General features: G+C 41.2%; 1 protein-coding gene across 2 annotated transcripts in view; it reads right to left on the bottom strand.

Moving 5' to 3' along the window:
• FKBP5 (FKBP prolyl isomerase 5) overlaps nt 1-20,935 on the bottom strand; it is a 209,689-nt gene extending 188,754 nt beyond the window's left edge. The window contains exon 1 of one of the 2 annotated variants that reach the window (XM_074236456.1): nt 20,720-20,935. The gene's annotated coding sequence lies outside the window, so the exon portion shown is untranslated. The remainder of the gene's footprint in view (nt 1-20,719) is intronic. The other variant, XM_074236450.1, reaches the window with a different exon arrangement.
• Nucleotides 20,936-25,978: the final 5,043 nt, after the last annotated feature.

Genomic DNA, 25,978 nt, shown 5'->3' with positions numbered 1-25,978 from the left:
GCTAGGCAATGGGGTTAAGTGACTTGCCCAGGGTCACACAGCTAGTAAGTATCAAGTGTCTGAGGTTGGATTTGAACTCAGGTACTCCTGACTCCAGGGCTGGTGCTCTATCGACTGTACCACCTTAGCCACCCCTTTGAAGTAAGATTTTGATAAAGACAGAATTTTTCCAAGGACAAAAATAAAATCACTTAGTACCTGACTTACTAGTGACCAGCCTCTCTATATTCAGGTAGATTGCTTATTCAGACAGACTCAACTTGTCATGAGGACCTTTCCTCTCCAACTTTTCTAGCATGTTATAAAATAATGGAAACACTATCCATATGGATAAGGTTAGGATTCTTTGATACACTGAAACGAATTGGAGAAGAGAATCTGAGGAAGGGACTACAGATCTGCAAGTAGAAAGGATGAAGTTAAGACAATAAAAGAAGTAAATGGAGTACTGAGTTTTCCTCCCCCCCCCAAAAAAAAATCCTTTAAAACCTCACTTTTTCTGCTTAATACGTATAGAGTTAAAATTCTACCTATGCCTATCTACAATACCTTGGACAAGTTGCAACCTTCCTCAGTTTCTTCATCTGTAAAATGAGTATGTTGGACTAAATGGTCTCTAAGGGCCCTTCCATTTCTAGAGCTATGATTTTACCCAAGAACAAAACCAATTATTAATAAAGAAGGGATAAGAATTCAGATTTATTCTTTTGCAAGATAAAAACTCTACAGAAGTGTTCCTTTGTGGTAAGGCAGTGGTATCAAACTCAAGTAGAAGCCAGGACCACTAAACCACATATCTAAGTCAATAGGAAACCACATATTAACATTACCTGTGTTTTACTGTATTTTAATTTATTTCCTTAAATATTTCCCAATTACATTTTAATCTGATTTGAGTGGGAGTTTACTGGCAATATGTTGCTTGTTTGGTGGCATGTTTGACAACTCTGTTTTAATGGAACAGATTTTTGTCCAAAGAGGAGTTATCTTTCAGAATATCTCCTGACTATTTCCCCTCTTGTGATAACCAACAATTAATTATTTGATTACCCGATCTTTGCAAGCTGTGGTGTTAGTGGCCCAGGAGGGAATAGGGATGGGAGTGGAGGGGCAGGGAAGGAATTAGGGAAGAGAAATGATGTAGCTGCTTGTTTAGTCCCATGGACACAATGGATTGAATTCCTGATGAGCCTCTAACCAACAAAGCCCCATTGGAAGGAAAGCAGCTCTCCTTGGTAAGATTTTCCCCCTGGTTCTCTAGAAAGGTCTGTCCTGATGCAGCATCTGTGAGAATGAGTTTATTTTAAAATAAAATTAAAAATTTAAAACTAAGGCTCATATTTAGACTATATGAGGCAGTTATTTTGACCAAGGCACAAGATCAAGTGACATAAAAGGAACTGTAAGACATACCGCCTTGGTCTCAAGGACCTCGATTCATAGGATTAAGGACATAACAGAGCAGCTGGCTGTGGTGGTGAAATGGTGTACCATATCCTAAGCACTTGCTTTTATTCTGTTTGCTAGCAAAGAGTCAGTCACGTCACTGCTCTGAGGTCCCTTATCTGTAAATTGGGAATAGTAATATTTATATTACCTTATTCACAGGGTTGTTAGGAGGAAACCCTTTTAAAATAGTAAACTATTTAAATATAGGTTATTAGTATTGTATCAAAATTAATATTGTTGTTGTTCAGTCATTTTTGGTTGTGTCTGACTTTATGAGCCCATTTGGGGTTTTCTTGGTAAAGAATACTGGAATATTTTGCCATTTCCTTCTCCAGGTTATTTTTCACTTGAGGAAACTGAGCTAAACAGGGTTAAGTGACTTAACCAGAATAAATATAAATATTTGTTGGTTAATATTTAAAGTTAGGGATATAATTAGAGTTCAGGTAAAGTGTTAAGTGATGAATTAGCCAAGTTGGGGGAAAAGATTCATGCTAGATAAAGTTAATATTATTGAAAATGACAAAAATATTAATGAATTCTTGGATAGTTTGATGAATTCAGATTCATTGTATTCTCATTCATGTGGGTAATCCCTCTAAAGATGCAGGTCCAGTGTAGTGCAATGAAAAGACCACTAGGGGGGAGGCTAGGTGGCGGAGTGGATAAAGCACCGGCCTTGGAGTCAGGAGTACCTGGGTTCAAATCCAGTCTCAGACACTTAATAATTATCTAGCTGTGTGGTCTTGGGCAAGCCACTTAACCCCATTTGCCTTTCAAAAACCTAAAAAAAAGTTGTAAAAAAAAAGAAAAGACCACTAGATTTGGAAGCAGAAGACTTGGATTTCAGTCCTGCTTTTTGCCACTTACTGTGTAACCTTAGACAAGTTTTGGGAACCCAGTCTCCTGATTTGTAAAAAGATGGGGTTGTACTTCAATGACTTCTAAATTCCCTTCCAGGTCTATCTTCTCCATCTAGCTTGCTCTTGTCAAATTCTCCTGTAAGTACTGCACAGGAAATCTACCCAGTAGAGTACACTCTCTGATTACAGGTTATTCCAACCTTGTGGTACATGACTGTCAATTTCTTTTTCTGCTTATATTATTCTTCAGTAGTATTCTTTATACTAGGGTTCCATAACCATTTTTGTCCACAGAGCAGATATTCTGATAGCAATGTCACTATTAGGAGCTGACAGATAGGTAGCAAGAACAAACTAATAGCTATATAGTCTTCTAGAAGGTTGAGAATTAAAACCATAAAAACTTAAAGCATTTAATGGAACTGCTGAATAAACTTTTTTCACTTTTTTTTTAAATTTCACCTCACTTCTGCATATGGTCTAAACAATTCCCTTAAGATAAAAGACTTCTCACAAGCCAGACTAGAGTCTGAGCTCATCCTGTTAATGTTCATTTTCTTATGCAACAACTCTCCTTGCTTTCTGTCAACTCCTACTGACAGACTCAGGATCTCTAACCTCTCAGACTAATGTGGTGGCCTCCAAGACTAGTCATGTTCACTTTAGGATCAATGTTTAGTCACCTATGATCAGGAAAATTAAAACAAAAAAAAAGGTACCTAGGGGACCCAAACTAACTTGCCTAGCCCAACACTTATTCCTAATTGCCATTTGGTCACAATTTAGTATTTCTCTGTGGAGACTAGTTCTCTCCTCTCATGTCTCTACAGATAGATTAAAATAGCCCTTATATGGAATCTCAGATCTCCCTAAGTTCACCAGCACAAAACTAGGACCCATGACCATGGCAGACAGGGCAACTCTATATATTATGTACTTTTCTAAATTCACAGGTAAAACTCACAGGAAGCTTAAGCAGTGGGGAAAAAAAATTTACAATAGTTATATTCTCAAGTTGTCTTGGGCTGAGGAATAAAAAAAGTTAAATAAATAAATAATAGAATAACAAATAGTTGTAAATACACTAGGAGTCAGGAGACCTAGGTTTCCTTAATATACCATTAATTTCTTTGTGACCTTGAATAGGTAATTTCTCTCCTAGAACCTGACTTTTAAAATAAAGGGGTTAAATCTTGGTCTCAGAAAAAAAAAGATCAAACCCCTCTTCTCAATAGAGAGGTACACCTATCAATGGGTGTAGAAGGTTGCATGTTATCAGATTCTGTTACTTTTTTTTTCTTAATTATTTTGTTATGAGGAAGGGTTTGGTTTAATCAGTGGTAGTAGTACGGAACAGAGAAAATTGTGATAATTTTAAAAAATCTTTGATTAAACTCTTTAAAAATAAAAATGAAATGAGGTGTTAAACAAAATGATCTCCAATGACATGAAGACCCCCACACCCAAGAAATTCTCCTTCAACTCTTGGCTCTAAGAATTTATTATTAAATGAGGAGGAGAATGGGGCAGATAGAATGGCATAAAAGAAAAGATCATGAAAACTAAAGAGAATGAATGAAAAAATGAAATTTCTGATCTAGTAAAGAGACCCTTTCTTTTCGGTTACAACTACTGAGCCAGGTGAAGAAGTGAAAACTGACAAGTGAAGCTACTGACTAATTTTGACCTTAAAGCATACAACATCTTTAGTTCCCCTTCTGAATCACAGAATTTAAAAAAAAAGGGATGCTTGCACTGAGCATTCCCTAGATTCAGATATTTTGGGGGGAAGACCCCCATGCCCAAGAGAACCCTTCCCTCTTGGCTCTAATAATCTATGATTAGATTGAGGTTGGAAAGGGGGAAGTAGAGGAAAAGAGATCATAAGAATAGGGAGTGAAAAAATTTGTGAGATATAGAGAAACTGAGGACCTAGGTACCAACTATTTATCCAGTGCCCACATATCTTCTATAGGATAGGCCTAGAACTAGATCTCTTGACTGACTGGGTCTTTTTCCAACAAGTAGATCAAGTCACTGCTCTCAACCATTCCTTTATACTCTCCCAGGCCAGGAGTCAAAATAGCTATCTCAGCAGAGTCAGGCTGCCCATTATTTCTAGTCACCTACCGAATTTTTGCCCTATGGTCCCTTGAGAATGATTTCTTCTACTCTTTACTTCCTGTGCCAAGAATGAAGGAAGGGAAATGAGATTCTTGTGGCTACTGGGGGAGGTGGAGTAGGGGTTGACAACTCAGATGCAGACAGGAATAGTCCCTATCTAGAGGTTCTATTAACATGGTAATTCCTTGGAAACATTATCCCCCCAAGGGGCCAATGGAATCCCCATCCTGTTCCCCTACCTTATTGTGCCCCACCCTATAGTCTCCCTGAATATCCCCACCCCTTCCTGCCTGCCAGCTAGCTATAGCAAGGAGAATATACAGTGCCTGACCAGCTACCAGCAGATCTTTCAGGGCTTTCTCTCCTTCCCGTGGGGCCATTAGCAAAGGAAATTAATACAAAAAGCCCAGCTTTGACGCAAAGCTTGAGGAGCCAGGAAGCCAGTAGCTGAGACAGCGTCCTCAGTTCACCTGCCTGCCCTACCCACCCTAACTCTCTCCTTTTGCCTCTCTGCTTATGACGGGACTGGGCCATACTAGAGAGTGAGAGTAAAACTGATCTAGTCTTGAAGCCAAAGGAAAGGCCCCACAGCTACATCAAAGTATGGGAAGAGTTGGGGTGGGGAGGAACAAGAGTAGATATGGACATGGAAAATATGGAGGTGAGTAGCTTAGGCATTTTTAAGTATTTAGAGTGCACTGTTTTAAGTGTTTAAGGGTTAGGGATGGTGCTACCAGGTCCTACTAATAGGTGTCAATAAACTCCAATGACTTCCTATTGTATCCAGGATTAAACACAAAATGCTTTGTTTGGCATTCAAAGCCTTTCATAAATGGACCCCCTCCTATCTTTCCAGTCTTCTTGCACCTCATTTCCTGCCACATATTTTTCAATTCAGTGACACTGATTTCCAGGCTGTTCCCCAAAACAAGACCCTCCAGTCACCCAGCTACAGGCACTTTCTCTGGCCATCCTCCAAGCCTGGAATTTTCTCCTCATCTCCACCTCCTAACTTTCCTGGTTTCCTTTAAGTCCCTGTTAAAATTCCACTTCCAATAGAAAGCTTTCTTCAACAGTACCTTCCCTCTGATAATTATTTCCTATTAATTCTATACATTGCTTGTTTGTACATATTTTTATGTTTGTTGTCTCCCCCATTAGACTGGGAGCTCCTTGGGGACTGGGACTGTCTTTTGCTTCTTTTAGTATCCAGTGTATAGCATAGTGTCTGGTACATGGAAAATAGTTATTGGTTGAATAAGTGAGTAAACTTGTGAATATGTATGAAGTCCCTGGCTTTGTGGTGAGTACCTTCTCTGGGGAATTGATTAGATGAGTTTCTTTGACTCTTCATTCTGACTGAGAGCAGGTTGGTGGGGCTGCTCCTGTTCTACTTCCTTACCTTCCATCTTTCCCTTAGTGACCTTTAGACCCCTGAGAGAGCTTTATTCATACTCTCTTATGCATTTATTATACACTAGTTTATATTAGAAGCAATCCAGGTAGAGTGGATTCTAAAAGCCAATCTTGAAATCAGGAAGAACTAAGTTTAATGAAGTCTTGCCTCTGACAGTAAAGGAACTGTGTGCCCCCAGTCAAGTCATTTAATCTCTCAGTAGCCCACATAATTCTTCTAAGAACATAAGTTACAGACAAGTGACTATCTGTTAGTAGATAAAACCATAGACCTGAAACTGAAGCTCTTTGACAGCAGAGTTCTCCTTCATTTTCCTCATCTGAAAAATGAGGAATTTAGAACTGTGAGGTCCCTTCCATCTTTAAATTCATGACTGATTTATGTTTATAATTTCTCCTGCAGAATCCGATCTAATTCCTCAAACACAGTAGGTACTGAATAAGCATTTGTGAAATGTAATTGAACTAAACTGAATTGATCTGTTTGTTGTTATTTGTACTTTGTTTTTTAAAAGGATCAGTGACATCACAGGGCTATGTCTTGATTCTTGTGTTAATTAGATATGAGTGAGACAGACTTACCTGAAGTCATTAGCCTCACTTTCTCTTCCAGTCACTGGAGTCCAGTGTCAAGACACAATCAAAACAACAGTGAGGAACTAGGATGATCAATGGATGATGACCTTGGCATCTTCAACTTTGTAACCAAGCTCTAAGTGCACCGGGGCATCTGTTTCAGTCATCTTCATGACATTGGAACAAATTATTCACTTCTTCCCATTCCATTGGGGGAGGTCTTCAAATGCTAGGAGTAAACACTCTTCTAACACAAAAGAGGTGCTAGTTCTAGGTTCAAGGTTCTAGGTTCAAGTCTTCCTGACAACCTTCACAAACCTGTCAATCTCTAGAACCTAGCAGAGAGGGTCCAGAGGCAGGTAAAACTTGCAACAGCCCAGAAGGAGGGGGAAAACCCAGCAGCTTCTTCTGTCCCTGTGACTGACCCCTCTTCTTTCCTTAAGGAAATGGAATCATATCTGAATATATTCCCTACTCTTTGTGACCGAGCTAGCTCTGGGGAAAAGCTAAGGGAAGAACTAAGATCCCAGGAAGTTGGATGCTTTGCCAGAGTTTAAACTGCTCAGAATTCAGATCCATGTCCTTCTACCTCCCCAGCCAGTCCTCTTTATATGGCACTATACCACCTGAAGTGAGTCTTGTGCTATATTTTGAGCACCCCTATGATTCACAGAGACCTATCCTTTCTCTAGGGAGAGATTTAATCTCAGGAAGGTAAGGGTGTAGTGATTAGGGGTCAGAGCCTCATTCTGGAACCTTCTGATGGTGGAATGGTAATTTCTAATCAATAAGGTCTAAATTAAATTGTTTCTAGAGCAGAAAACAAACCAACCCAGCTCGCCTATCTGAGAGGCTGGATATATAGGGGGGAAGAAGGAGAGGATAGTCTATGGCCTTGCTTCTCCAGCTGAGTCTTGGCTCTTAGGGCTGGTGTCCCCAGTGAAAGTTAAAAAGAAATGTGCCTCCTTTGCATCCCAGCTAAAAATAGCTCCAGGCAGCAGTCACAGCAGCAACAACAGAGTTGCTAGAGCTGCAATGAAAGGAGGAGGAAGAGAGGCTCAGATGTTTTTCTTTAAATCTAAAAGCAATTCAGCAGTTGGAGGAGAGGAAGGGAAGGGAGGAGGGAAAAGGGTAGGAAGTGAATGGGATATATAGAAATCCAAAGTACGGTGGGGGTGGGTCTCTACTACAGTCACTCTAGATAGGGCAGCTGGCTATCCTGGGTGTGTCTCAGGATCATGTGGGTTGTGGGAGGAGTTCCATTCAGGAAGCTCTAGCAGTTGTGGGGGCAGGGGCCAGAATGGGGAGGGGGATCTCTGTCTCCTAGAGGAGAGCTAACTGAGGGGGAAAGAAGTGGAGAGAGTGTCCATCTCCATGAGTCTTCCCACTTCTTCCATGAAACCATTGCTGATGACTTCAGCCCACAGGGACTTCAGCCCTACTCTTTCTGGACCAGCTTTTCATACACAACTATGTATTATTGAGTCCCTTCTTAAGTGTGTATATCTCCTTCAACCAGATTGTGAGGTCCTTCCTTTGGAGGGGCAGGCAAGACAGCTAAGAAATTTTCCTGGAAATTGGAAATGTAAGGAAAATAATTCAACATGTAAATATGATTCATACTGAACAAGATGACAGAAAGGGAGAGGGAGGGAGGAAGGACAAGGAAGGGGAAAAAAGGGAGGAGACCTATTTAACTATAGCTACTCACTGTGATCTTTCTCTCCTCTGAATTTATTGCCTGAACCAGTTTAAGCCCATTCAATCCAATAAATATTTAGCTAGCACCAAATTAAAAAAAGACTGGGAAAAAAAAAGACAAAACTGTTCAAGTAGGGTAAATAGAGCCCTGGAGCTCTAGATGTGTGATTCAGCATACCAAAGAGATGGCTAGCCCCAGCAACATAGATGTAATTGGCACCCTGACTACCTCTGATGATGCATGAATACATATAGTCTGTCTGGGACTCTTCATTAATAACAAGAAGGAAAGAAGCAGGGGGAAAAGAATTAAAGAAGGAAGGAAAGAAGAGAAAAAAAGGAAGAGAAGGGACAAGATGACTGTTGTCTTTCATTCTTGAAGGGGACCAAAATGATATAATTATTTGGAGTCAAGGTACAATGTGTTTGACCCTGACTGATCAGACCAATGTCAGCTTGAGACTTTATCAAAGGTTGGGCAAAAATAGTCTATGTGACTATATGACTATTTTTCGGAGTGGTGCACAACTTGCAAAACTCACATTTCTTTTGAGCTGCTTCACTCATAGTCATCACTTTTTTTGATGTGGGCACACCATCCTGGGCAGTCCTGTGCCAGTGTCTAATATGTCATGCAATCAGTTCCAAAGTTCTTCAGAAAGACTTTGAGAGTGCCTTTTTATTGCTGCTTTTGACCTCCATGTAAGCATCTGCCTTGTGTGAGTTCTTTGTAAATCTCTTAGAAAAATGTACATTTGGCATTCAAACAGCATGACTACATAGATTATGAAGTTGATCCACATGTTACCAGAACTAGTTTGGGAGGCTCTGAAAAAAAGTGTGGGAGACGAGAAATAGGACCAACCCACTGGAATTGCACTTTCTGCATTAGAGTTTGAATGCTTGGCACTTCAGATTGAGAAAGGACCTCAGTGTCTAGTACTGTATCTTGCCAGGTCATCAGAATCTTTCTAAGACAATTCAAATGAAAATGAATTGTGAAATTGAACTGCCAAGGAAAATGAACTCATTTACAGCATTCAATATTTCTCCATTTGCTATCCCCAAAGGTTCCATGTATAGATGGTGTGATACTTGGTTGATGGAGAATCTGGGTCTTTTAGTGTTAATTGATAGGCCAAAATTAGGACAAGTCATAGAGAATCAATCCATACTCCCTTGCCTTTCAAACTCAGAAGTCACATTGAATATATAATCATCTGCAAACAAAGAATCATGTACCAACTTTCCCTTCACTTTAGTCTTGGCTTATAGCCTTTTCAAGTTAAATAACTTAGTGTCAGTGTGATAACTGACCTCGATACTGTTTTCATCTCATTGAACGCGTGTTGTCATCTGACGTGCTAAAAAGTATGGGAAAAAGCACATAGCCCTTCATTCCCTTGGTGACTGGAAAGGCTTGAAAGCATTGTCCATTATTCAGAACCCATGCAAGTATGCTATCACAGGGGGCAGCTAAGTGATGCAGCGGATAGAGCACCTGCCCTGGAGTAAGGAGGACCTGAGTTCAGAGTAAAGAAAATAGCCTCTCGCCACCAAACATATAGACTTGCTTGAGTGATAAAATAAAGGGGACAGAAAAAAATTAAAATTAAAATTAAAAAAAAAATAATAGTAATAATTGTAGGTATGGCCAGGTGGTACAGTGGACAGAGCACCAGCCCTGGAGCCAGGAGCACCTGAGCCCATATCTGGCCAATCACCCAGCTGTGTGACATGCAAGCCACCCCAACCCCACTGCCCTGCAAAAACCATAAAAAGAAAAAAAAAGACCTAAAATGAAATAAAATAGTAATAATAGTAGGGGTGGCTGGGTGGCGGACAGAGCACTGGCCCTTGAGCCAGGAGCACCGAGGTCCAAATCCGGCCTCAGACACCCAACAATCACCCTGCTACGTGGCCCCAGGCAGACCACTCAGCCCCATTTGCCCTGCACCCCCCCCAAAATAATAATAATAATAATAAAAAATGTGCTTCAGTCTGTGTTCCAACACCAACAACTCTGTTGTGGGTGGATCACATTCTTTATGATAAGTCCATCACAAAAGTTACTTCCATATTTTTCCACCATTGCCATTGCTGATTGCAACTCCCTCCATTTATATTTCTCCATTACCATGTACTATATTTTCTCTCTCACTGACTCTGTTGTAGGGTAGCTGAGTGGCGCAGTAGACAGATCCCTGGCCCTGGGGCCAAGAGGCCCTGAGCCCCCATACCACCCCTTAGGCCCAGCTTCCACCTGGCCCTATGATCCTGGATAGGCCATCCAATCCCAGCCCCTTGCAAGAAGTAAAAAAGAAAATGTGTTATATCTAACCACTCTCCCCCCATGGTCCATCCTCTCCTCCTTTATTCACATCTCCACCCCTTCCCCCTTCTCTCCTTACTCCAGATGTCTATACCCCATTGAATATCTATGCTGTTTTCTCTCCTAGCCACCTCTGATGAGAGCAAAGATTCCCTCATTCCCCCTTGCCTTCCCCCCTTTGAATGAGCAATAGCTCATTGTAATAAAGAAAAGTCTTATTATATGAAATATCTTTCTCCCATTACATTTCCTTTTTTTTCTATTGACTCCATTTTTACACCATATTTTATCTTCAAATTCAGCTCTCTCCTGTGCTTCATCTATAAAAGCTCCTTCTACCTGCTCTGTTAATTGAGAAGGTTCATATGAGTATTATCAGTGTCATTTTTCCATATGGGAATACATGCAGTTCATCATCATTAAGTCCCTCATATTTTCCCCTTCTCCTCCAGTCTCTATGCTTCACCTGAGTCCTGTATTTGAAGATCAAACCTTCTGTTCAGCTCTGGCCATTCCATAAGGAACATTTGAAATTCCCCTGGTTCATTGAAAGTCCATCTTTTTTCCCTGGAAGAGGACATTCAGCCTTGCAGGGTAGTTGATTCTCGGTTGCATTCCAAGCTCTTTTGCCTTCTGGTATATTGTATTCCAAGCCCTGCGAGCTTCCAATGTAGTTGCTGCTAAGTCCTGTGTGATCCTGACTGCAGCTCCACGATATTTGAACTGTGTCCTTCTGGCTGCTTGTAATATTTTCTCTTTGACTTGGGAGTTCTGGAACTTGACTATGATATTCCTGGGGGTTGTTTTTTTTTATCTCTTTCTTGGGGAGATTGGCGGATTCTCTCAATTTCTATTTTTGCCCTCTCCTTTTAGGATATCAGGGCAGTTTTCTTGTAGTAATTCTTTGAAAATGATGTCAAGGCTCATTTCCTGGTAATGACTTTCAGGTATTCCAATAATTTTTAAGTTATCTTTCCTAAATATGTTTTCCATATCACTTATTTTTTCAATGAGATGTTTCATATCTTCTTCTAATTTTTCATTCTTTTGGTTTTGAAGTAATGAGTCCTGATTTCTCATAATTTCAGCAATCTCCCTGAGTTCTGTTTTTTGTCTGAAGGATTTGTTTTCCTCAGAGAGCTTTCTTATCTCTTTTTCCATCTGGCCAATTCTGCTTTTTAAAGCATTCTTTTCCTCAATAACTTTTTGAACTGTCTTAGCCATTTGACCTCAGCTGGTTTTTAGCATGCTATTTTTTCAGCATTTTTTGGATCTCCTTGACTAAGCTGCTGACTTCATTTTCATGTTTTTCCTGCATCTCTCTCATTTCATTTCCCCGTTTTTATTCTAACACCCTCATTTGATTTTCAAAGTCTTTTTTTGAGCTCTGTCATAGCCTGAGCCCAATTTCTGTTTTTCTTGGAGTCTTTAGATGCAGGAGCTTGTGCTTCCTCATCTTCAGACTGAGTGTTTTGATCCTTCTTGGGCTCACAGGCAAAATATTTCTCAATGGCATTCCTCTTTTTTCTCTGCTTGCTCATTTCCCCAGCCTAAGCCTGTTTTGGGGGTGCTTCCTGAGCTTTTGGGACACTTCCACAAGGGTCTCAGTGTATGAGGCTTTGTGCTCCCTCCTGGTCTGTGAATGACCATAAGCACCCCCCTCTGCCATGGGGCTGAGTTGGGGGGGGGCTGCTGTTCTATGGGGGGGGCCTAGACTGCGATCAAGATCTGAATGTAGTCAGAATCCCAGAGTCCTGTTCCAGGGGCAGAGCTCTGCAGTCTCTCTCTCTCTTCACTTGTCTCCCTAGGTTCAATGGGTTCATGCCCTGGGGGCTCTGCCTGCTTCTGGTTCCTGGATCTGGACTGCCTTGACCATGCTGCTGGCTGTGTGCTCTGAGGGCTGGGCTCCACGTGTTCACTCTGGCAGAGGTCCCCCAGCTGTTCCCCCAATTTGTTCCCGGTGCTCCCCAGGGCATAGGTCAGGTAACTCCCCTGCTGCTGTGAGCCATAGCTCCCAGTACCCTGGGACTGCCTCCGGGAGGCTGAAGTTCTTTTGCTCTGGCAGGCCACCCCTCTGGCAGGCCACCCCTCTGGCAGGCCGCCCCTCCAACCCCGGGGAGCAGAGCCTTTCTGCTCTTTTCTAGGTTACCTTGAGTAGGAGAACTGCCTCATTAGGTCCCTCTGTGAGTTCTGTCTTGCGAAAATTTAGTTAGAGTCCTTATTTTATAAATTTTATGAGAGAGTGCCTAAAACAGGATCCTCTCTTGTTGCCATCTTGGCTCCACCCTGAGGACCTGAGTTCAAATCCCATCTTAGACACATAATAATTGTCTAGCTGTATGACCTTGGGCAAGTCACTTAATCCCCACTGCCTTGTAAAAAGTAAAAAAACAAAAACAAAAAACCAACATGTCAAACACTATGCTCGAAGCACCACAGCCAGATTACATTGAAAGTAGCTGTCCCCATTGTGTGACCACTATTATCTTGAGCAAAAAGATATGGGGTTACAGTAAAAGGAAAATGAATTTAGAATAAGAACCCCTAGGTTCAAATCCTACTTATATAACCTTGGACAAGTCACTTTACTTCTTTGGGCCTCATTTTTCTTACTTGTAAAATAAACAACTTGGTGACCTTTAAGTTTCCTTCCAAATGTGTGCTTCTAAATTCTGAAACTGCTTCATAAAATCTGCATGATCCTAGGGACATCATGTTTTTGAACCTACATTATTACACTGAAAAGTCAAATGGATGAAGAATGTCTATTGTATTATATGAGTTGAAAGACAGTTTGCACATCTATTGGTACTTAAGTAGATAACTTGTTTACTGACTGACAGACTGGATGGTAAGCCTGACCTCAAAGCCAGTAAGATCTAAATTCAAGTCCTGCCTCCAACAAATACTGGTTGTGTGATCCTAGTCACTTATCCTCTAAGTACTCTAGGACAATAAATTTGTTTTTCTATTAAATAGTATTTTATTTTTTCCAATTACATGTAGAGGAAATTTTTTTTTTAGATTTTTCAAGGCAATGGGGTTAAGTAGCTTGCCCAAGGCCACATGGCTAGCTAATTATTAAGAGTCTGAGTTCGGATTTGAACCCAGGTCCTCCTGACTCCAAGGCTGGTGCTCTATTCACTGTGCCACCTAGCCGCCCCTTCCAATTACATGTAAAAAAACATTCTTTTATTAAAATTTTGAGTTCCAAATTTTCTTCCTCTCTCCCCTCCGTCCTCCCAAAGATGGTATGTAATTTGATGTAAAGTTTTATATATATTTATATATGTATTTATGTATGTATGTATATATGCAATCATGTAGAATATTTCCCTATTAGTAATGTTATAAAAAAAAGAAAAAGGAAAGAAAAAAATGAAAAAATAAAGTGAAAATATTATTCTTTTGATCTTTATTTAGACTCCATCATTTCTTTCTTTGGATGTGAATAGCATTTTTTATCATGAGTCTTTTGGAATTGTAAGATTAAATTGTGGGGTAGCTAGATGGTGCAGTGGATAGAGCATGGGCCCTGAAGTCAGGAGGACCTGAGTTCAAATCCAATCTCAGATAGTTAATATTTACTTAGCTGTATGAACTTGGGCAAGTCACTTAACCCCCATTGCCTTGCAAAAACTAAAAAAAATATTGGGGGCAGCTAAGTGGCACAGTGTATAGAGAGAGCACTGGCCTTGGAGTCAGGAGGACTTGAGTTCAAATTCAGCCTCAGACACTTAATAATTACCTGGCAATATGACCTTGGACAAGGTTTTGCCTTGCAAAACAAAACAAAAACAATTGTAAAGAAGGTCCTTGCCTACAATTGGCAGATGGACTTTCCTTACCTCACAGTTCCTTATGCTAATAAAATCCCAAATTCAGTTCCTTTACCAATAAAATGGAATGGCTATATAATTTATATAGTTGGTCCACCTGTATGTTTATTTTGGACACTGAATATGATAATTAATGGACTCAGGCATTTTAGTCCCTTTCTATCATAATTTCAAATTGTTTTCTATAATGGTTAGCCTAAATTCTACCAATAATGGATTAATTATTGTCTTTCCATAACTCCTCAAATATTGATTATTCCCATCTTTTATCATTTTTTGCCAATTTGTTGAATGTGATGCGAAATTTAAAAGTTGTTTTGATATACATTTTTCATCTTATTTATGATTTAAAACAGTCTTTAATTTGGTTGTTAATAGCTTGTAATTCTTTTGATCACATCTTTTGGGTAACGACTTGTATATTTCTTATACTGTATGTCTACATACATCTTATGCTGCATACATCTTAGATATGGGTATACACATATAGATACATATACACACACACACACACACACACACACACACACACACACACACAGATATCTTAGATGTCTTAATAAGGATATTTGATACAAATGTCTTTTCCCAATCAACTTCCTCCTTTCTTTTTCTAGTTGCATGGATTTTGCTAGTGTTTTTAAATTTCATATAATGGAAATTATCTATTTGGGAGGGCACCAAGCAAGTAAAAAGAATAGAACAACTTCCATCAAAACCAATGATTCAGCCCATGCCTGCTTATTTTGTTTTCTTTTTTAAAAAATTCATTTTACTGATTTCTTTGAACGTCACATCAGCCATTTTCCACCCTGAGACCCAGTTTGAAATGCCAATTGAACAGCTACCTTGTTTAACAATGTAGACAATATTCTGTTCCAGTAATGCCTCATTTCTCTCCCATGAAAAAAGAATAGATGCTTCATTATATCTTCTCCAGCATTTTTGTTAGGTTTTTATAACTCAGTTTTACTTCCTTTTTTGGTAATCTTTTCAATTGTATTGATGTAGTCACTATATAGATTATTCTCTTTGTTCTGCTTTGCATAAGAACAGTTTGCATCAGTTCATGCAAAACCTCTGAATTCCTCATATTCTTCATTCCTATTATACAATACTAATCCATTATATTCTTATAATTTTTTCAGCCATTTTGCAATAGAAAGCACATACTTTATTCAGCCCCATCATCTTACATATGAAGTCCCATGAAAGGAAGGGACTTGTTTTTACATATTTTGTAGCCTAATGACCATCAAAGTGACCAAGTTTCAGGGGCCAGTGTAAGATACTGGAGATAAACATGATGTACCTGGAGCCAGAAGCTGGACTTTAGGGTTTGAATTGTTTCCTACAGATTAATTGTCAAGGTTAGTTTTACTAAGGTTGGATGGTGGATAGAGAGGCCTATTATCATATGACATAGAGGCAGCTAGACTCATAGTCTTGCCAGAAAGTTAGTATATGTCCTCCAACAAAAACTAACTCTTTAGGTCACATGAGCTCTTAATGGCCTTGGCAACTCTCTAAGACTATATATACATTGAAAGCATGTTCTTAATTGCATTGCTAGAAGGCACATGTTCTTTCTATAGAAAAACTATTAACTGATTGGTACAATTGGCAATTTCTCTAGAAACTAAAAAAGACTGAAAAATGGAAGGGGAGAAACAAGATACAAAAACATTACCAGCTGAGAGGAGGAAATAGGGAAAAAAGAAGAGAGGGAAAGGAACCATATCTCAGTGGGGACAAAATGAAAGACTTAGAAGGACAGGAAATTAAAATCTAGGTCTGTCTTGCCTAATACAGGATGTCTACTGACCTTACTCCATATCCTCTTGGTGTGGTTAAGTTTAAGTTTAGTTTAGAAGAGTAGGAGGCAGGAATGATCCAATGGAAAAGAGATTTACTCTAAGAGTTTTGGTGGTGTTCAGTCATTTTTAAGTAGTGTCCATCTCTTTGTGACCTGTTTTGGAGTTTTGGTACCAAAGATATTGGTGTGCTTTGCCATTTCCTTTTCCAGCTCATTTTACAGATGAAGAAACTGAGGGAAACAGGTTAAGTGACTTGTCCAGGATCATACAGCTAGTAGGTGTCTGAGGCTGGATTTTTATATCATAGGAAAATGAGTCTTCTCAACCCCAGGCCCTGCATTCTAGCCACTGTATCACCTTATTGCCCTCTCTAGAGTTAGAGGTACTGAGTTAAAATCCTCCCCTGATACTTATTATATAAATTGTTTTGGAAAACTCACTGAACCTCAGTTTCTTTTTGTTTTTTTTTTTTTAACATGGCAAAGGGGTTAAGTGGCTTACCCAAGATCTCACAGCTAGGTAAGCTGCCACTCCAGTTTCTTCTTTTTTTTTAAATGAGAAGTTGGATGATTAAATAACCTGTGAGGTCCCTTCCAGTTCTAGATATGTGATCCTTTGAATCTACCCCAACTAGAGGGATATTATGAGGATCAAATGAGATTATGAATATAAATAGGAAAAGCATAAAGTGCTTTTGTAGTAGCAAAGAAACAGAAATAAAGTAGATGCTCTTTTAAGAGGCATTACTAAACAAATTTGTGATGGAATATTACTGTGTCTTCCATAGAAATAATGAATATGAAGAATGCTTATAAGCCTGAGAAGAAATATGAATTGATACTGAGTGAAATAAGCAGATTCAGGAAGATAGTATATGACTACAGAAATGTAAATGGAAAGAATGAAAAAACAAAATAAAAACTGAATGCTTCATTATTTTAAATCACCAGCATTGATCCGAAAGAAGAGATGAGAAGATCTTCTCTTCTTTGTATGCCTTGGATGCAGAAAAAAATAAATATTGTCAGATTCGGTTGAGTTATTAGATTTATTAGTTTTGCTGAACTGATTTTTTTCTCTTTCTTCCTTTCTTAATCTTTGTCTCAAGGTGCAGTAGCTCTTTTGGCAAGAGAGGAAAAAGGACATATTTGGAAATGCTGTTGTTTGTTCTCAAAGAAGACCTCAGGGAGGTGATGCCATGACATGCAAGTTAATTGGATTTAAGTGAGGGAAGACTGCAAATTCACCAGTCTCACTTTTCCTCTGGAGATATGGGTCCACTGATCAAATATAGATCAGGATGACTGGAGATGACCCTGCATGATTGGGAGATCTTTTTAAACTAAGGTCTTTAATAGGTTTCAGTTTGATTTAGGCAATCCCATTCAGTGATTAAGATTAGTCAAGAAATAAGGCAGAGAATAGCCTCTTATTTGGAAATGAAGGTTATGTAAAAGCTAAAAATATTCTATAAATATATATGTATATACATATTATATACGTAGACATATACATATATACACATGCACATGTATATGTAAACTCACACAAATACAGAAATGAGGGCAGGTAGGTAGTCCAATGGATAGAGTACTGGTCCTGGAGTCTGGAAGACTCATCCTGAGTTCTAATCTGACCTTTGACTATATAACCCTGAGTAAATCACTTTATCCTATTTACCTCAGTTTCTGTATCAGCAACATATATGTATATGTTTTCAACAATGACACATATGTACATATATATACATATATATATATATGTTTTTGAGGTTTTGCAAGGCAATAGGGATAAGTGACTTGCCCAAGGTCACACAGCTAAGCAAGTAGTAAGTGCCTGAGGCAAGATTTATACCCAGGTCCTTCTGACTCTAGGGCTGGTACTCTATCTACTCTGCCACTTTGCTACCTCTGTATATATATTTTTAATCCTGAAAAAAAAGAGAAATATAAAGTGTTATATAAATTTAAGAACTATTTGATAATATTACTTTCACTCTCATGCGCCTGGATGTCCCTGTAACTCTGGAGCTACCGACAAGCTTGTGAATGTGGCACTGTGAACAGGCTTAGCCTCCCCACCCACGTACATCAGATTTCTGGCATCACAGTCCTAGATCAATATCATGAGGGAGGCAAAGTTTGTTTCTGGGTGAGAGGTAAGGGGGGAGGTGAAGAAGGAGGAAATGGGTAGGAGGTTGGGGGGAGATAGGAATCCAAGCTATCTGGGATTAGAACAAAGGCCAACTTGGGTAAAGATACTTAAAAGGCCAGAACAGAGTAGTTCTACCACTGGCACTGTGAATATGGGTTATTTAATTACTACAGACCTCATACTCTTAAGATGTGAAATGGGATGATGGGCAAATGACTATTCACCTCCCTTCTCTTTTTGCTGATATAGAAAAAAAAATTCCTGGAAAAAAAGATCCTGTGGAAATTAGAGGTTGAGTAGGGTGAAATAAGGGAAAAATTAATCTTTTGGTCCTGGAAAATGAACATGAGGTGCTCTCTACTCCCAGATTTGGTAGTAAAAGCAGGAGAAGAAATTCATCCATTTGTGAATATCTACCTGATCTGGTCAAGAATAAACACAAACTTCTAGAGATAGCAGCAGGGCGTAATTTATAAAAGCATTACAAATGTAGCTGAATCAGCTTTCAGACCACAAACTGGAATGAATATGTGACTGCACTTGGGATGAGTAGATCTTACCTGGTTTCCCAGGTACAGTGACTTTTAAATCACTTTCAGGGGTGATTTAAATAATGCTTGCTTAAGCTTCTGTATTCTTTGTCTAGGGTTGGTCCAGGTACTTCCAGCCCCTAAGAAGGGCTAGAAAATGAGCTAAGAGACCTAAGAGACAACACATCTGAGCTAAAAGACATAAGAGACAGCATAACTGTGCTTTGGGCAAATTCAGTTCGATTTAGGTGATCTTGGCTTGGAAAAAGACAATGCAAAATAAGGGAAAGAGATGTTCCAACACGGGAGACTTTAGGGGTGATAGTGATAGCTGGGACTTGTGTACTTTGAAGGTTAAAATGTGAGGACATTGGTCACCATGGGTGGAATCAGTACTCTATAATCATTCAAGTAAGAAGAATTTATTAAGGGCTCAGTAGGTGGCAGACCCATTTCTAATTGCTGATAGAAATACAAACAAAAGCAATACCTGCCCCCAAGGAGTTTCCATTCTAATGGGAAGTCTCATGACTCAGATAGCTTGGATTCCTATCTCCCCCCAACCTCCTACCCATTTCCTCCTTCTTCACCTCCCCCCTCAGTGCTAAAAACAACTCTGCTCCTACCTTTTGCCACTTTTTTCTTTAGTTTTTTTTTTTTTTGCAAGGCTAATGGGGTTAAGTGGCTTGCCCAAGGCCACACAGCTAGGTAATTATTAAGTGTCTGAGACCGGATTTGAACCCAGGTACTCCAGACTCCAGGGCTGGTGCTTTATCCACTGTGCCACCTAGCTACCCCTCCCTTTTGCCACTTTTCTATAAATCTCTGTGATGCTACCTTTTCTAGATTTCTTGTCACTACTCTCTGCCTTCTCAGATGTAAAATTATTTCTACCTGCCATAAAATCACATTCAAAATAAAATGTTATATTCATTGAAAAAGAACAGTAATGATCATAGTTGTTATAGCTAGTATAGAGCTTTATATAACATCTCATCTGATTTTTATAACAACTGTTTGAAGTAGCTGCTATTCTCACCTTTATTTTACAGATGGGGAAACTGAGGCTGGGAGGTTAAGTGGCTTATTTAGATAAATCTGAGATAGAATTTAAACTCAAGTCTTCCCATTTCCTAGTCCAAACACTCTACTTGCTGGAGATGCCACTCCCAAAAGCCCAGAGTAATCTTTAGGTGGTTTAGGGATAGTCCAGAAGCTGGTTCTATACAAGGTAGGTAGTGAGAAAAGGTTCCAGATTTTGTGAACTTTTGAAGCTGGACTCCTAGGTTGGAAGTAGAGAGGGATGGGGGAGAGTGAGGAAGTGCACCCACTTTGGCAGCCTTTTCCTATACTTCACTGCTACTGAGAATGGAGAATCATGAGAAATGAATAGCTATTCCTGCCTGTTTTAGGCTTGGGACTCAGGTCCATAGTAGGCAGATGAAAGTTTAACTGATTGACAGCAGGATGCCATGGAGTCTAGAGCTGGGAAAGGATAAATATAAAGAGGCCGGCACAGCACTGGACAGGCGCCATATGAAACACAAAGTACATTCCGGCCCCAGCATAACAAACTGTACCAGTCTTTTCCAGGGCTGGGAGGACTGGATCAGGGTGGCCGGTGAGCAGGGGTTCTTGCTAGGATGGCTTGAGACTTCTCTCCCCGCCCCCCCCCCCCCCCCAGGTCTAGGCAGAGCAAGCAGTTCTTTTTTCTGTTCCTTTCTGAAGCACGGAAAATGTGTTCGCTTCTCCTTCTTCCCTCATTCCCCTAGTTCACTCTCGAATATTCGGGCTCCTGAGGTTCCCTACAGCATTCATACAAATCACGAACTAGGTGGTGGAGGCAGACTCGTGCTTCATGGAGAAAGGGAAAAGCGAGGAAATAGCATCAAGGGCCAATGAAATTCAAAATACTTACTAACGAGAGCTGTCCAAAAGCAGATCGGGCTGGGTTTATTTGTCAGATCAGCCTCTTGCACAGGCTTTGTATTGGCTAGCCTTAACTCTTACCCAAATCTTAGATTAATCCCCCTTACTCTGGTGTATTATGTCGATTTACTAACTGAGAACAGGTACCCTAATTTTTCTCCTCTGCCTTCCTTACCTCTGCCTCGAAGTCTCTATTCCTTTACCCTCATTGACTCAGAGTGAAAGTAAATAGCATGTATAACATGGAAACAATGTAAACACTAACCTTCCGTGGGGGGTGGGGGGGAGGGAAGCAAGAATGGGGGGAAAATTGTAAAACTCAAAATCAATAAAATCTTTCTTGAAAGTAAATAACAATTGTTTCTATTTTGGCCAATCCCAGGTGAATCTTTTTTCTTTGACTAGGTAAAAGAGACCATTCTTTCCCTCATTTCTTTCTTACCTAGCCTAGACACAGAAAGGGCGTTGCCTCAAACTGAGAGTTGGGAAAGACCTTAGCTTAAAAAGGTCTCCTACTACTTCCAGGGCCATCTCCAGTAGTCATGACCCATATTTGGTCACTGGACCCAGATGGCTCCAGAGGAGAAAGTGAGGCTTGTGACTTTGCACCCCTCCCCCACTTAAACCAATTCACTTGCATGTCTTGACATCACCTCCCTGTTGTAACTATTCCTTTTGAGAATGGACAAACAACCAAAATCAAATAACAGAGAAACTCAAGTTCATGTACTGCTTTCTACATGAAGCTTTTTTTGATCCTCCCAACTGCCAATTCTCCACCCCAAATTATCTTGTATGTAATTACTTTGTAGATGCTTATTTTTATTTTCCTTATATTTCTATTGAATATATTTAAATATGCACCTGTCTCAGTCATTAAAATGTAAGCTTCTTGAAAGAAAAGATTGTTTCACTCTTTGCATAGTGTCTATTTATATAGTAGGTTCTTAATAGCTGTTGACTGATTGATTTATTCTCAGTTACTGGATGTGTTTGATCAGTTTTGATGACCACTTTTCAGGGATAATGCAGAGGGACTTCTTATTTGACAATGAGTTAGATTAGACTGAATAGAGCACTGGACTTGGACTCAAATCTGGTCTTAGATGCTTACCAGCTATGCCACTTAACTATCGTTTGCCTCAGTTTTCTTAACTCTAAAAGAAAGATAATAATGGCACCTTCCAAAGTTGTAAGGATCAAATGAGATCAAATTTGTAAAATGCCTGGCATATTGGCAAGAATTTATTACATGTTTATTTTTTTCTTTCTTCCTTAAAATATCATGATGCCAAAAACTAATATATAGCCATAGTACCCTGGAAGGTACTGGGAATACTGAGCAAATAGGAGAAAAATGAGAGCTCCCCTGTCTTCAGAGTCAGAGTAAGGGGGTCTTTCCCACACCAGAGTTAAGGGGAACTGTTCCAAAAAGAATTGTTTGAATTCTGCCTTTACCATGTGCTATATGTAACTTTAGCCAAATTACTTTCCCTTTGGGGGTTCCAGTTTCTTTTTCTGTGAAATTAGGATTCAATTAGATGATTTCTAAGGTCCCTTAGAGTCAGAAAAACCTAGATTTGGGTAATCTAGACACATGGGGCAATGCTATCTACTGTGAATATATAGTGCAGGAAGCAGGATAGAGGCTCCAAGTAGGTGCTTGAGCTGAAATCTGTGGGGCTAGTCACTGGAATCATTCAACCTAACTGAATCCATCCTATCTTTTTCATGATCTAGCTCATCTTTTCTCAGAAGCCTTTTCTGACCTACCTCTTTTGTGCTTCTATAAACCTATCTGGTATCCCCTTCTCTTTTTACATATATGTTTCTCTCTTCCAGTAGACCATGAACTTCCTGAAGGCAGGAACCCTGAATCTGCATCCCCACATTATCTTATGCAATGGTGGTCACATGGTTTGGGGTTTAATTGATACCGATTTATTTTCTTGGTTTGGAACAAATGAACTCTGAAGAGGTCCAAGTCCTGGGCACTCTTCCCCTAATTACTGAGTTCTTGTTCAACACCATCTTCTCCCTCCTCCCTGCCTCTGCCACAGACTTTCTGGCTCAGAGCCTAGGGAAAGCGGAAAAAACTTGGTCCTGCATCTCTCCATGGATTTATCTTGGTTTTTAGGAATGCCCATGTGAACTGGAGGCATTGAGTGGTGGTGGTGGTGGGGAGGTTGGGGGTAGTAGTGTATGTGGACGTGGGGACTATTGTAAGTAGCATAGCTGTATTTACAGTAGCCTTTCTATAGCCATGAAAATTGCCAGTTTTTCTGACCAGTGATAGAGGAGAGGGAGTGTCCCTAAATCTTTCTAAAGGGACCTGAATCTGGACTGCCAGACACTTCTCCAAACTTCTGCCCATGTGAAACCCAAGATTTTGATTTGTACTGAAGACATTGACCCTATAGAAGGGAATTTTAGGAATGGTAATGAAAGAAATTAGAGGTCTAGAGATGGATCATTCTACCCTCTATTTCTGCCCAGTCTGACTTATCATGTCATATTGTTGTGCCCTATTATTCCAGAGCTCCTCAGCCCAGAGCTGAAGAACTCCCAATAGTCCTCCCCTTCCCCCAACCTCTCCAATGCCTTCCCCATATTCATAAGGGAGAGTTGGGAATGAGTGGAAGGAAGCAGCCTTTATAGATTCAGGGAATAATAAAGCTGAAATGGACCTGAAAGATATCTAAGGTTAAGGGTTCTTAACCTGCTGTCTGTGAAATTGTTTTTCTTTCTTTTTTAAAAAGAATTTGACATTTTTTTAAGTAATTAATTTCCTTTGTAATCCTATGTATTTTTAAAAAACACATTTAAGTATTATTCTGAGGAGTCCATAGGTTTCACCAGACTGCCAGAGGTCAGTGGGTCAAAAAAAGGTTAAGAACCACTGATCTATCACAACCCTTGTGTATTACAGATGAGGAAACTGAGGCCCAGAAGCAAAGATCCATGGTCAATGCAGATTAATTGCAAACAAGGGGAGCCAGGCTTAGAAGCGAAGCCCCTACACCCCAGTCTTCCTCCCTCCGTGGGTCTGCTGTGGCCCATCTGTTCTTGCCCCAAGCTACGCTCACAGCCTACAGACAGCGTTAATCTAATACAAACAGGCGTTTGGCCCCCACTAGCCACCTGAGAGTAGGAAAGGAGTTGGGGGGAAGGGAATCTCCCAGAGAGTCTAGAACTTGAGGTCAAAGGGGTAGGAGAGAAGTGGGGCACCCTCCTGGAATTCTCATCTACCCCTCCCCAAACTGGCGCTGGGACAAGGCTGGCAGGACTGCTCTGCCAGGGTTAGAGTTTCCTTGTGGGCCCAGCGCCCAGGCTCCCCTCTCCTGTCTCCCGCCACTCCTCCCCTCCCCCTCCCCCCGCCGGGGCTCCGTGCAGTGGGGGCGGCTGTACTCTGAGCCAGGCCCAGTGCAAGCTGCGAACACAAACAAGTGAGAAGCTGATGTGAGCAGCTGGGCTCGGGGCCAGGGAGCCAGGGCTGGAACACAATGTCCCGAGCCGGGAGCGAGTGCTAGAACAGCCTGACTCAGCAGCTGGGGAAGCGGGGGTGCTCGCTCACCAGATAAACCGCTCCTGCAGCCTGCGGTCAGTCGGCTCGCAGACCCAGCCCTCGCCCAGCACTCCCGGGCGGAGCCGGCGGGGACCGGATCCTGAGCCCCCCGGAGCCTCCGCCCTGCGCTCCGGGCCGGCACTGCCGGGCCCCCCGCTCCCGCCCCGCCGGGGCTCGTCTCTCCCTCCCCACCCGGGCTCGCTCCACGCCTCCGGGACAGCTCCTTCCCCGCCCCCGCCCACATTCTCCGCTAGAAGAGTATGTACCTACCATACCTCAGGCATGTACAGTACTCCCTACCTGAGAGGAGAAGCGCCCACACCCAGCTGGAAAGCAGAGAAAAGCAGGCCATGGTCCCCCACTCCCCGCTCGAGCTCCCCCCCACACCGCTCCTCACCTCTCCTGCGGACTAGCCCAGCCCATCCGCAGCTTTGGGACCCCAAGGCCGAAATGGTATTGGGGGGGTCTCCTTGAATCAATTAGAGTTGGGCTGGGTTTGCCTGGAGAGGTTAATAGTGGGTAGTGGGCAGAATCACAGAGCCTGGGAGGAGAGGAACACACAGTTCACTCTTTTGGGAAAAGAAAAAGAGGTAGATGTAGGGCAACAAAGAAGGGTTTCTCCGGGTAATGGCATGGGAATGGTATGGTCGGTTGGGTGGGATTGTGCTTAATGCTTTTTAAAGAAAAGGGCAAGAATCCCAGCTGCAGGAGACTGCGTCTCTATCTCCCCACTCTTCCAGTCTTCTGAATACACTTGGCTTAGAATGTCTGCCCTTCCTCAGGGCCCCGTAGTTTGTGGATTCTTCTTGAGGGGAGAAAGAGTGTTGTAGAACTCAGACACTACTATTTTGACTTGTCCATGGTCCCTTGCAAAGGCGCATGAAGAGCCTAAGAATTGTGACACCCCAAAGGACATTCATATTGTTACTTCCCTCCTCCCCTCACCCTCAGCCCCTGGAGTTCTCTGTGGTCTGGCAGGAGGACAGAACCATTTTGAACATAACAAGGGGGTAAGAAGCTACTAGAGAGGAACCTTTCAGCTGCCAAAGGCAAGGCCAAGGACACACATAGGCAGACAGAAGGATAAGGAGGAAGAAACTGCCCTATGATACACCTAGACCTGCTAGGGTGTCTGCAGGGTGCCCCAGGGGACATGCTGTACCCAGCGAGGTGCCAAGGCTGGATAGGGAGGGGCTCCCTGAGTTCCAGGAAAGGTGCTGCCTTGTTTGTGGGCCTCAAAGGGTGGGACTGGAGGAAGGACAATTTTCAGAGACTATGGAAAGGCTTTATCTCACCTTTGGCCCCTGAGCCTGGCTATGTACTGTGTTCTCCCTCCCCCCTCCTCCTCCTCAGCAAGGATGGTAATTATATTTGATCTGGGTATCAAACCCTGAATGGACAGCATAGAAATATGTGACTATCTCTCCCTTTTTTTTCCTCTGACCCTCTCTCCACACACAATAATCACAGATGTTTTTCACAGATTTAGGATTGTAAAAGTCCTTTTATTCAGGTTGGATGGGACTTCAGAGACAAATCTAGCCCTATGTCTTCTTTTAACAGATGAAATTCAAAGAAGATGATTTGTTTATGATCTCTCGAGAGCCAGCAGCAGGCAGAGTTGTGGTTCCAATGAACTTCTCTGACTCCATTGTTTTGTGTTGTTTTTTTTTTTGGCAAGGC

Source organism: Macrotis lagotis, chromosome 5 (genome assembly GCF_037893015.1).
Source record: "Macrotis lagotis isolate mMagLag1 chromosome 5, bilby.v1.9.chrom.fasta, whole genome shotgun sequence".
Classification (NCBI taxonomy): domain Eukaryota; kingdom Metazoa; phylum Chordata; class Mammalia; order Peramelemorphia; family Peramelidae; genus Macrotis; species Macrotis lagotis.
The sequence above is the reverse complement of the archived record's forward strand: the minus strand, read 5'-3'. Positions and strand labels throughout refer to the sequence as shown.